General features: G+C 48.2%; 1 protein-coding gene across 1 annotated transcript in view; it reads left to right on the top strand.

The window, feature by feature from the left end:
- Positions 1–414: 414 nt before the first annotated feature.
- The window catches only part of PTPN14 (protein tyrosine phosphatase non-receptor type 14), a 228,198-nt gene continuing 216,547 nt past the window's right edge, over positions 415–12,065 (top strand). The window contains exon 1 of the mRNA XM_003419865.4: positions 415–491. The gene's annotated coding sequence lies outside the window, so the exon portion shown is untranslated. The remainder of the gene's footprint in view (positions 492–12,065) is intronic.

Genomic DNA, 12,065 nt, shown 5'->3' on the forward strand with positions numbered 1-12,065 from the left:
GCCCCTTCCTCCCTCCTCTCAGGCTGCTCGCATTTCCTGCCGCTCTGGCTCTGCCGGCCCTGAAAGTTCTTCCCAACTTTTCCTCCCTGAGCGCAGCAGGCGCGGGCCGGGCCAGGTTGCCGCCTCGCCTCCTCCGCTCGCCCCGGTCCTCGGGCAGCTCCTCTGGGGGCCGCCGGCACAGAGTGGCTGCCGCCGGCCCGTCCCCGCGCACCTCACCGTTTGCCCCGGCCTCCCCGCCCCGGCCCCCGCCGGCGGGACAAGCCCCTCCTCAGGCGCTCGGCGTCTTCTCCCCGTCTGCGCCCCTTCGCCAACTCGCGCGCCCGGGTCGGAGCGGAAGCCTCGCTCCCCTTTCGCCTCCTCGGGCTCCTTCCCCGCCCCTTCCCCGCCAGCCACTGGAATCAATTCCTCGGGGAATCGGGGCGCCGCCGCCACCGCCGCCGGGGACAGCCTTTCCGCGCGGGACCCGGGGCACCGGCGGGCCATGTAAGCAGGTAAGCGCTGGCTGAGCTCGACTGGGAGTCCGGGGTAGGAGCCGCCTCGGCGCTCCGGGCGCCCGGCGGGTGACTCGGGCAAACACTGGCAACGCCAACTTGGGATCGGCGGCCGGGGACGCCTGGCAGGGCAACGGGGGCACGAGGGGGTCGCGCCGCCAAGGCTGTGTTTCCCGGTGGGAGCTGCCAGCCGTGGGCGCACAACTGGTCTGGGGAGGTAAGCTGGAAGGTGAAAGCTGTCTGGGTAATTTGCAGTTAAACCCACATTCTCGCCCCCTTCACCCTGTTGCCTTCTGCCTTTTGGGGAGGGGAAAGAGCCTGGACAAGGCAGTCTGAGTTACTTAGGCCGTTGGGAAAGGGGGATGAAAGAGGAACGACGTTGTTATCGCTTTAGCCAAGTGAGGGACGCAGCTCCAGGTCGCCCGCACTTCCACCCTCCACCCACTGGGACAGGATCTTGGGAGGGCGAGGAGAGGTGTTCTCATGCCCTCCCACTAGGCCCCAGTCGTGCCAACAAAGCCTGGGCGTCTTGGCCCCTACTTGGGTGGTCGGACTGGCTAAGGAAAACGTGTGGCCGCGTAATTTCAGACCAGGTCTCCACCTCAGATTTCCAAAGTTCAGAATGGTAATCTCTCTTCACCTGGTCTTCATCTAGCCTGACCTGAAATCTAGTTTTCAATCCTTGTAGGTGGGGTTTTCACCTTTTTTCTGGAGGGAGCAGTGAGGTGGGGCTGCCCTTACCTTTCTCTGCCTTCCACTTCCTTTAGTTGCTGTCACCTCACCCCCATCTCCGCCTACAATTTAAGAAGATTGTGGGGTTTTGGCTTCAGTCTGTCCAGGAACTGGCTGTTACTTGCTCTCTGTGAGGAGTGGGGAAGTCTCTAGACTGCTGTTACAGGGTTTCCACCAATGTGTTAATTTCTTGAGGTGGGTTAGTTCACTCATTCATTCCACACACTGCATACTGAGCTTCTGCTGTGTGCTGGAAACTGGGTACAAAGATCCTAAACCAAGATCTGGTCGCTCCGGGAGGAGTCTCCAGGCTCCTTGAGAAACCCCACAGGCAGATCAGCTATATGCCGGGAGAGGAGTTCTCTGAGAGCCAGGGAAGGCTTGGTGGAGGAGATGAGGCCTGTGCTGGGCTTTCAGACTGCAGGTGATGCTCACTTGGTGGAGTAATTGGGGAAGTGAATTCCAGGGGCAGGGGTGGAGAAAACAGCCTGCACAAGGTGAGTGCCCAGTCATCCAAAGACAAAAAAGCAATGGGAGGGGGTGTTTATGGCTGGGTAAATGTAATGGTGCTGGGGGTAGCTTTTTTTTTTTAATATCAGAAATTAAACTGGAAGCATATCAGCCACTCAGGGGAACCAAGTAGCTTCCAGGAGAAAGTCTCTCTCTTCAGGTACACCTCCATGCCCAGTGTTATTTCTGCATCAGGCAGCAGTTCTGTGACCGTCTGCATTTTGCTTGGCACCGGTGGACCCATGTCTGGTTTCATTAAAATGGTACTGACTCCCATTGAAGAGCCGCTAAATGGCAGTAAAAAAAAACCCCAAACCCCTTGCCGTCCAGTTGGTTCCAACTCATAGTGACCCTATAGGACAGAGTAGAACGGCCCCATAGGGTTACCAAGGAATAGCTGGTGGATTTGAACTGGTGACCTTTTGGTTAGCAGCCGAGCTCTTAACCGCTGCGCCACTGGGGCAATAGGTGCTGGTAATACCTGGGCATTACAGACCTTTGTGTTCAAATTACCTTATCATTTGGTGATGGGGTTAAAGGTCGTGCCATAGAAATGATAACCTTAGCGAGGGGAGCCTGAATGGCACGGTGCCCTCTTGCCTAACCCGAGCGGGTGGCCAGATGGTGCGGAATAATTCATGCAGTGCTCGCTGTGTGTGTTGTAGGATTCTCGACTTCTAAATGGCCTTGTTACTGCTGTGGTGCAGTTTTAAGAAGGTCCGCCTTCCCTTCTTGTGAAAGTTGGTAAGAACTGACTGTCTTTTTGTAGATGGTTGAGGCTGATGGCCCGAGGTTCAGTGCATAGCCTAGAAAAGTCCTGTAAGGTAGCAGATGTTCCAGAATGCAGCAGCGTTGTGTACGGGGTTTGTGTTTCAAGGGAGCCTGTTCACTGGAGTGACAGCACAGTGTGATTCATAGTGGCTGGATCCCAGCCGAGGTGGCGGAGGTCCAGCTTTCTGTGACCTCAGGTCAGTACATCAGAGTGGGAGGAGCACCCTGGCTTCCTACACCTTCAGGTGTTTATCTAGGCCCCTCTACCAACACCTTCTCTTATCTCAAGAGCAGCCCCTTTAGAGAAGTTTTTTTTTTTTTTTTCCTGTGAAAGTGAAGGACTTGCGTCAGAGAGATGACTGAAGAGAAGCCCTCTTCCGCCCATCCTGGGTAACTGCTCAGCTTCCATCGTCAGCTTAGACGCAGCTCCCTGTACCCGGAGCAGGCGGAGTTGTTCAGGGCTCTGCAGACTGTGGCACGCACAGCTGTGGTGGCAAGAACAGTTAGACTCTGTCAACGTGGAAGAGCCATAAAGAAGTCACAGAAAAAGCAGTATTTTTAGGAGAATTCTTATTTGTCCTGAGTTGATGGGCCAGTGGTCAAGAACTAAGAGGATTATTTCCTCCCCAACACCAGCTATCCTTATTAGGGGTTTAAGTTTGCTTCAGGGAGGCTGACACCAACCGTTTGGGTGCACATTACGGCCCATCTGGGTTCCGTATTCTTGTCCCCTTTGGAGACAAGTTCTCCTGCATTTGAACTTTTTTAGTTGTTAAGTGCATTTTTTTTTTTTTTTAAACACATTCTTAAATGCTCAGAACAGTGCTGTGCTCTTTGGTGGCGATCAAGGGAGGTTGGGGAGGGGTAAGATGAAATTCTTAATCAGCCAATTAAATTATTGCTGTTTGCCTGGTTGAAAAAGGAGGGAAAACAAACAAAAAGAGCTTGGTAGGTAGGTAATGTTGATGCCTAAAGTGAGAACCTGCAGCGCACCCACCACCTTGCTGACTGAATTTGCTTTAATTTGCCTTTTTCCTGACAAGTTCTGCAGCTTTTCCGGCTGTCAGTGTGGCGGAGCAAGGTGGCCAGGGTTGGGAGCTTGAAGCGCAGCTAGGTTTGAACTCCAACTCTGCTGTATTTAGCTGGGCAATGTTGGACAAGCTTCACAGCCTTTCTGAGTCTCAGTTTCTTCATCTGTAAGATGGGGCCAGTAGTATCTTAGGTGCGGAGAATTCAGTGCCGTTCTTGCACCGAGAAGGGATTGGGTCAAGGATGGCTATTTATATGTGCAAGGAGTTACACATGGCCAGGAATGTGTACTTTGCGAGTGTTGTTTTTTCCCAGCAGGTGTGAATCCACATGCATACCAACATACACACAAAACTTTGTCTTTTTTTTTTTTTGTCTCTTTGCTCAAAGTAAATGTGTTGGCTGGCAGCTGCCAGGCGGCCCTTATGCTGGAGGAGGTTGGGAGCTGCAGGGCCAGGCAGTTTGAGTGAGGAACTCGCTTAGCGAAGAGGGCAGAAGGGATCCTTTTCCCTATATACTCCTTACTCTAACAAGGGTCCCGTGCAAACATAAGGTTCCCTTGTATGTCTAATGCTGAAATGCAGTCAGTTAACGACTTTTAATAAGAGGGTAGAAAGCTAGCTGATCTTTGCACCCTTGATTTCCTTCTTTGAAGCCTACGTATAAAGAGTCAACTGCAACACCTCTAGTGTGATGCCAGCCGCAGGTCGCTGGAACCTGTTAGTTGCCTTTCATCTGAGAAGCCTGAAAGCATTTAACAAACATGAACTCATTGATCTTCGTACCAACCTCCCAGTGAGAGGGGGTGTTAGAAACAGCAGCAGGCCAGGTGTGTGTGCTCTTGAAGCAGAATGGGCTGATACGGCAAAAAAGTGGTTAAAGATCTGCGGAAATGCCACGCAGGCCAGGAGGTCATATGAGGGTGCCCCCTTTGAGGGGTTAGGGGGAGAAAGCCTAGGAAAAATGCAGATCTGGCTGGGATTTTTTTGCAGTGGTAGGTAGAGGAAATCCACATTGCCCAGACCGGCATTTCCAAACATGGCATGCATGCTGGTTATGAAAATAATCTCTGAGTGCTTATGGATGAAGGAGCTGAAGGTAAAAGCTAAAGGTGACCATGTACCTTTTTGTGGGAGGGGTGGTTATGGGTCTGAGCTGGGTCATAAATGGCATAATCGCGTTGTCGTGGTTTCTTTTCCTTTTCTCCTGTTGGTCACTGGCTTGGTTTTCTATCCCTCTCCTGGTGCTTGATTTGCCTCATGGCACTTGCTGTTGAAAAAAACATATTGTGGCCCTTCTTGGATCAGTCTTATGTGTATCTCACATAAGAGAGGAGAAGGCAGAAGCCCTCACTACTCAACCACTGAGTTACTAGTCCTCAAAATGAAAGAGAGAGACACCCCCGTGACGGCATGCAAAGCAAATTTGCAAGCCCGCTGTAACCAGGACTGCTTGATCCTTTACACAGCTTCAGCGTGCAACAATGATATCACTGGTGTTATCCCCCCAAGTCACCATTATTTTAGTTCTCCAGAAAAAGGGATTAAGGCGGATTTCATGGTCATGAAAGTGAATTTGTTATGAATTACATACACGCACTTCAGCTGGATAGTTAAGGTTCTCCAGAAATAATCCCCAACTGGTCCTCTGATTTCTTCAGATTTATGGCCTGCTGTTCCCCAGGGCTCTGCCAAGCTGCAGCTGTTTCTGGGCAGGCCCTATGGTTTTCTGCTGTGGTCATGCTGCTCCCTTGCCCGAGACTCCTCACACTTACTGGTGCCTGGTAAAGCCCACCCACCGTAAGCACCACTTTCTCCGGGCAGCATCCCTGCACTGGTTCCCTGCTTAGACCCTTATGCCATTTTGACCCTTATGCCATTTTGCTCTTGGCATTTCCCTCCTTGTGCTTTGGGCCCTGGTTAGCCACCTCATCCCCCTCATCAGCCTGTCAGCTGCCTCTGAGCTGAACCTGCCCCAGCCTCTTCTCTTCCCTTGTAGCACTCAGCCCAGTGGCATGGTCACCTGTAACTGTTCTTTCGGCTCCCCAGCAGCCTGGTCGCCTGTCAGTGTTGTTTCAGCTCCGCATCCCCCTCCCACCCCCGTCAGCCCTCCAAGGCTGCTTGTTTCCTCTGCACTATGACAGTCCTTAGAGAAGATACCTGTCTTCACATTACTTTGTCCAAGCTGTCCCCTGGTACCACTCCTGCCAGAGCTGGGGCCAGTCTACTCTCTGTGGCATACGATCTTCCTTGCCACTTTATGTTGTTTGGGAATACATTTGCATGTAATAGGAATCCCTGGGTAGTGCAAATGGTTAACAGGCTTGACTGCTAACTGAAAGGTTGTTGGTTGTAGCCCACCCAGGGGTGCCTTGCAAGAAAGGCCTGGTGATCTACTTCTGAAAAATTAGCCATTGAAAGCCCTGTGGAGACAGAGCAGAACTGTCTAGGCTGTGATCTTTACGGAAGCTGTCTGCCACATCTTTCTCCCGAGGAGTGGCTGGAGGGTTTGAACCGCCGACCTTTCAGTTAGCTGCTGAGCACTTGGCCCCCATGCCGCCAGGGCTCCTTGTGAGCAAATTGTGGTGTGGTTTATTAGCGGTGAAAAAGGTGAATCAGCGATGACTATTAAATCCATAATTTGGGGTGAAAAAGCCAGGCATCTGGGGATATAACCTGTGTGATTACAGGTGAAATCCAGGCCCGTGAGGAATGCGTAATGAAGCAGAAAGCTCTAAAGTAAGAGACCGAATTCCAGGAAAATCAGACGGTGGGAACTGCTCAGGGCCGGGAGGGCGCTGGTGCCCGTGGGGGAAGGGACGCGGCGGTTTCTGGCCAACTAGGAATGTTCTAGGTATTGGTGTCTGTGTGGGCTCTATGTTAATTTGTAACAATTCATTAAGCTGTACAATGATATTTTGTGCACCTTTCTGCATTTTGTATTACACAGTTAAAGAAAAAAAGTTGTTTCCTGTCAAGGCGTATCATAATTACTAATATTAGCTGAGCTTTACCAGAAATCACAGAAACAACAACAATAAAAAAACCCTGTGGGGCACCGTTCTGCTCTGACCCACACAGGGTCAATGTGAGTCAGAATTGACTCAGTGGTGGCTGGGCTGGATGTATATAATAAAAGTATAAAGAAATGCCGGGAGGGTAAACACCAGATACAAGGTGTATACATGTGGAGGTGTCCACGTGCGGGGGTGTCCGCGTGTGGGGGTTTCCGCGTGCGGGGGTGTCCGCGTGTGGGGGTGTATGTGCGTGTGGGGGGCGGGGGAATAGTGAAGATGAGGAAGGAGAAGCGGTGTTGTTTTGTTTCCTGAGCTGGGTGGTGGGAACGTGTATGTTCATTATATTCTCTCCTAGGTCTAAAATATTAAATTAGAAAACACACACTCCAGATCGCATATGGTTAGGTGCGGCGCCTTAGCAGAGCGTGTGACACCCCTTAGCTCTTGTTCCCACCTCCCTAGCCTTGTCCGCTTCTCCCTGACATGGCTCCTGAGCTGCATCTAGAGCCCTGGTGGCGCAGTGGTTAAGAGCTCGGTTGCTAACCAAACGTCAGCAGTTTGAATCCGCCAGCTGCCCCTTGGAAACCCAGTGGGGCAGTCCTACTCCGTCCCATAGAGTTGCTATGAGTCAGAATCGACCCAGCAGCAATGGGTTTGGTTTTTGGTGTTCATGCTGCACCTAGCTCCCTCTCGTTCTTCTCCTTACCTCCTGCCTTGACTCTCGCGGGTGCTGTCACTTCTGTGAATTCCTTCTCCCGTCTGGTCACGTAACAGTCTCCGCCTCATTCGTCAGCGTGTGGAATGATTTTTATACGGTCTTAGGTGTTTTGTCTGGCATTCCTTTTTTCTTTTTTAAATGCGCTTTAGTTTTTAGAGCGGTTTTAGGTTTAAAGTAAAATTGTGCAGAAAGTACTGAGTTCGCATTCCTGCTCTCCCGTTGAATACCGTTACTTATAACACCTCGCCTTCCTGGAGTACCTTTGCTAGAACTGATGCCCCAGGAGTGATACGTTGTTATCAGAGTCCACAGTCTGCATTAGAGTCCACGCTCTGCGTCCTGGAACCTTATGGGTTTTGACAAATACGTAATGACATTTCCTTCTTACCATTAGAAGGGAATTCACTGTTTCTTTCCTGTCTTCCTGTAGTACTTCAGGAGGAGCCATGGTGGCACAGCGGTTAAGTGCTCGGCTGCTAACTAAAAGGTTGCTGGTTTGAACTCACGCAAGGGCCCTCCTGGAGAAAGATCTGGCAATCTGCTCATGTAAAAATTATAGCCTAGAAAACCCCATGGGTTCTGAGATCACCGTAATAAATATACCTTCCAAAAAAACCCCTGTGGGGCAGTCCGCTCTGTCACACGGGGTCACTGTGACTTGAAATTGACATGACGGCATGTAACAGCGAGGTGGCGCTTTGCACACTCTTCACTATGGCGTGTATCGCACTGTCGTAGTTGTTCACCTATCTCCCTCATGTTGTTAGCGCTTCGAGGACATGTTTTGTGATTTATCTTTGGGTTCTTAGCACCTGATGCAGATCTCATTCTCTAAATGTTTGGGGAGCTGTTGAGGCCGTGGTGACTCAGTGGTAGAATTCTCGCCTCCCATGCAGGAGACATGGAATGGATTCCCACGCAACACACCTCATGTGCAGCCACCACCCGTCTTGTCCATGGGGGCTTGTGTGTTGCTAGGATGTTGAACAGGTTCCAGCACAGCTTTCAGACTAAGACAAAGTAGGAAGAAAAGCCTGGTGGTCTACTTTTGAATATCAGCCAGTGATAACCCTGTGGATCGCATCAGTCCCGTCCCCAGCTGATCGTGGGGATGGCACAGGACGGGGCACCGTTTAAGTTCCATTGTGCATGGGGTCACCATGAGTCAGGGGCCAGCTTGACAATAGGTAACAACAGCAAAAAAAGCAAGAAAAATGTTTTTAATTGAAGTAACTTTTTTTTTTTTTTTTTTTTAAAGAATGTCTGAATTAAACTCTTGGGCTCAATATCTAAATTTGTAGTTTATACGATTGGGTTTCCTAATTGAAAACTGATTTGTTTTAGAAATGATTTCTTCTGCTTTTCCCGTTGACTAATTGGTGGTAGTCCTTTTTCCACAGCCACCACCCCCCCTCACAGTGCAGTGTGTTTATAGTTTCTGTGGTCATGTCAGGGTGTATGTGTGTGAGTAAACCTGGGCTGTGAAGCAGTACCACTCGTTGTGAGGATGACTTCTGCCGTCAACACTGCTTGTTCTAGGCTGAAGAAGTAACACGTCCGTTTGGAGGAGAGGCTGGGGAGTTTATTTTGTGGCCGATGTGCCCCACTGCAGGCTGCGATAACCACAATGAAGGAGGAGTATGCCATGTTAGGCTTAGGAAGGATGCGCCAGTCTGTCAGCGGGGTCAGCGGTGACAGCTCAAGCCCAGGCATTTAAGGCTCCAGGAGGCAATTAGCATTCACTTCTGCCAGTGAAACTCTGTGATCTATTAGGCTTTTTTTTTTTTTTTATTATGCATTTTATAAAATGTGCTTTAGATGGTGAAGATACCTATTTTTGTTTTTTTAGACATAAACAAGCCTCAGAAATTATCATTTGAAAAACGGGCCTGGCTTTTAGACTCCTTGTGTTTAAATCTGTGGGTTATTCTAACTAACATTCTGGGCAGCTTGTGCTTTTTTTAGATCAGTACATTTTTTAAAAGAGCATTATGAATTCTTTTATTTAAAAAAAATTTATTTGGAGAATAATTATTTAGAGGATAATTATTCTCTAAATTATTGTATAATTATATGATTTATGGAGAAGAAAGTGAGAGTGACATGAAACGAATTAAAGCTCCCCAATAGTAATGCAGTGACACCTACCTGTCTTCTATTCTTCAGAAATTATTGTTTTTGTAAAGAGGCATCTAAAAATAGAGGCTGGGAAGGAAGATTTGTGCTGAGCAGCTGTTTGGTTGTTTGCGGAATGAGGCTTGTTTCTCAGCACCAGGCTTGGTACAAGCGTGAGCTTCACGTCCCTTTGTCCTTAGCGGTGGATTTAGGAATCTCACCTTTGCCTGTGAGCACAAAGTGATTTGCTCTGGGATGTTCTGGGTTAACTCACTCCATTGCTAACCAAAAGGTTGGCAGTTCGGGTTGGCAGTTCGAGTTCATCCAGATGTACCTTAGAAGAAAGGCTTGGCGATCTACTTCCCAAAAATCAGCCATTGAAAACCCTAAGGAACAGAGTTCTGCTCCGACCCACCTGGGGTCACCAGGAGTTGGAGTCGACTCAAGGCAGCTGTGTTTTTTTTTAAAGTTATTCAAAGAAATTTCCAATTTTGTAATAAATTATTTTCATTTTGGAGAATTGTGGTAAGGTAGAGGGTCAGCAAAAAGGAGGAAGACCCTCAAGGAGATGGATTGATATAGTGGCTGCAACTGTGGGCTCAAACATAGCAACAATTGTGAGGATGCAGGGCCGCTGTGAGTGGGAACTGACTCTGAGGCACCTAGCAACAACAGCAGTATTACTCTGTATGTATTTGAAATTGACATTTTTCCAGGGATGGTAAAAGGGAGAAATGCACGGGGCTCAGCACATCGGGTCAGAACCCAGCACATGGGTCTGTGGAGGACATCTCTTTCTGCGGGAGAATCAGGCTATCTCCCTGTTGCGTGGCGCTTGGTTTCACATTATTTTTTTCTCGTTAGTAGGCTGATAAAATTGTAATAATGGCAGAGTGGTTTGAAATCTGCGTAAACACAACAGTAGAGCCCAGCGTGATATTTGGGGATGTTTACAGTCTTCCTCCCTCTTGGAGAGCCATAGCGCCTATACGTTAGTTAGTGTGGTAAAGACTCTGAGATGTCTTGTAGTAAACAAATGTGCTTCAAAGCCAAACTCATTTCAGTAAGGACTTTTGTTTTAATTTTATGGAACGCCAGTGATCTCAAGGGACATTAGTATATCATGGAATACTTTTTGGAAACGTCTTGGTTTAGAAGGTACCTGGGGAAGAGAAGACTTGCTTGCTGACCTGAAGAAACTCAGACTCTAAATTAGACAGGAAAGTGACTAAGTGGTGGATTAAGATGATTTAAAGTCTTCAGTAACAGACTAAAGCTAACTTGGTTTTTTTTTTTTTTTTTAATTAATAACTGGATTTTTTTTGGCCAGTTTTAACCAACTTATTGCAATTGAGTTGAATTCCAGCTCCTAGTGGCCCTATGAGACAGAGTAGAGCTGCCCCATAGGGTTTCCAAGGCTGTAAAACTTTATGGAAGCAGATGGCCACATCTCTTTCCCACAGAGCAGCTGGTGGGGCTGAACCACAGACCTTTTGGTTAGCAGGCGAGCTCCTAACCACTGCACCACCAGGGCTCCATGCCAGTTGGAGCACAGAAAAAGAACAAGCCTAAAATAAAATATCGGGAATGGATTTACAAAACTGACATTAAGGGAAGGTTTAAAGGACAGTAGACGTTTAATCTAATTTTATGTGGTTATGATATAATGAAGAGTAATGTTCAGATTAAAAGTGAGTCGCACGTAAGAACCATGTTCTTCAAGGACAAAGTTAGATAGGTCTGTCTTATTGAAGCCAGAAATGTGCTTGATTTTCTGAATTCTGGCAATCATCCCTTCTCCTGCCCACTTAGTCACAATACTGGCAAGAGTTTTGGCTAAGGTCTGCTAGGGAGGTGTAAGTCATTGAGGGCTTTAGAAATGTCATTGTTGTTATTTTATTTTTAGCTGCCATTGTTTACACTGTTTTGTGTAATTGGGCATTTAACAAAGACTTTGTGAATATAACATGAATAAATTTTTCTCCACCATAGCCTCTTATCTCAAGTGAATTTGCTTAGTATTGTTGTTAGGTGCCGTCAAGTCGGCTCCAACTCTTAGCCACCCCGTGTACGAAAGAAGGGAACACTGCCCTGTCCTGTGCCATCCTCACAATCATTGCTGTGCTCACAATTGTTGTGTAGCTTACCCTTCATCAGCCTCTCCAGCTCCTGTTCCTGGCGTTTTGCAAAGCCGAGCTTTATGTACAGAAACCACTTTCCCCAACAGCCTTTAAACTTATAACAGCCCTGTGAAAGAGGTGTTATTTTTATCTATAGCTGTCCTTGAGAAGCATGAGATTTAAAAAGGTTATTTGCTAAACTCATGCAGCTAATAAGTACAAGTGGGATTTGAACCAGTTCTCTGTGATTCCACAACCCAAGTTATTAATCCTTACACTAGGCCCGGAAGTCCAAGGTCAAGTGCAAACGCTTAGCCGTTTGTGCCACCCCAAAATGGATCCCTGGCAGTTCTTTTATGGACTCAGCGTCTATCGAGGGCTCTTGTCCGTTTCCCCAGCACAGGCGGGTATTGTCTTTGAATTAAGGAACATAGTATAATGGGTGTTCCTAAGAATGACCTCACGTTCTTGAGAAATGACGAAATCATGCCTAATGTACTCCATTTACCCATCCAAGGTTGCCTTAATTAGGAAGACATTTCTCACAAATTGTTTTTAAAAAA

Source organism: Loxodonta africana, chromosome 25 (genome assembly GCF_030014295.1).
Source record: "Loxodonta africana isolate mLoxAfr1 chromosome 25, mLoxAfr1.hap2, whole genome shotgun sequence".
NCBI classification, from domain to species: domain Eukaryota; kingdom Metazoa; phylum Chordata; class Mammalia; order Proboscidea; family Elephantidae; genus Loxodonta; species Loxodonta africana.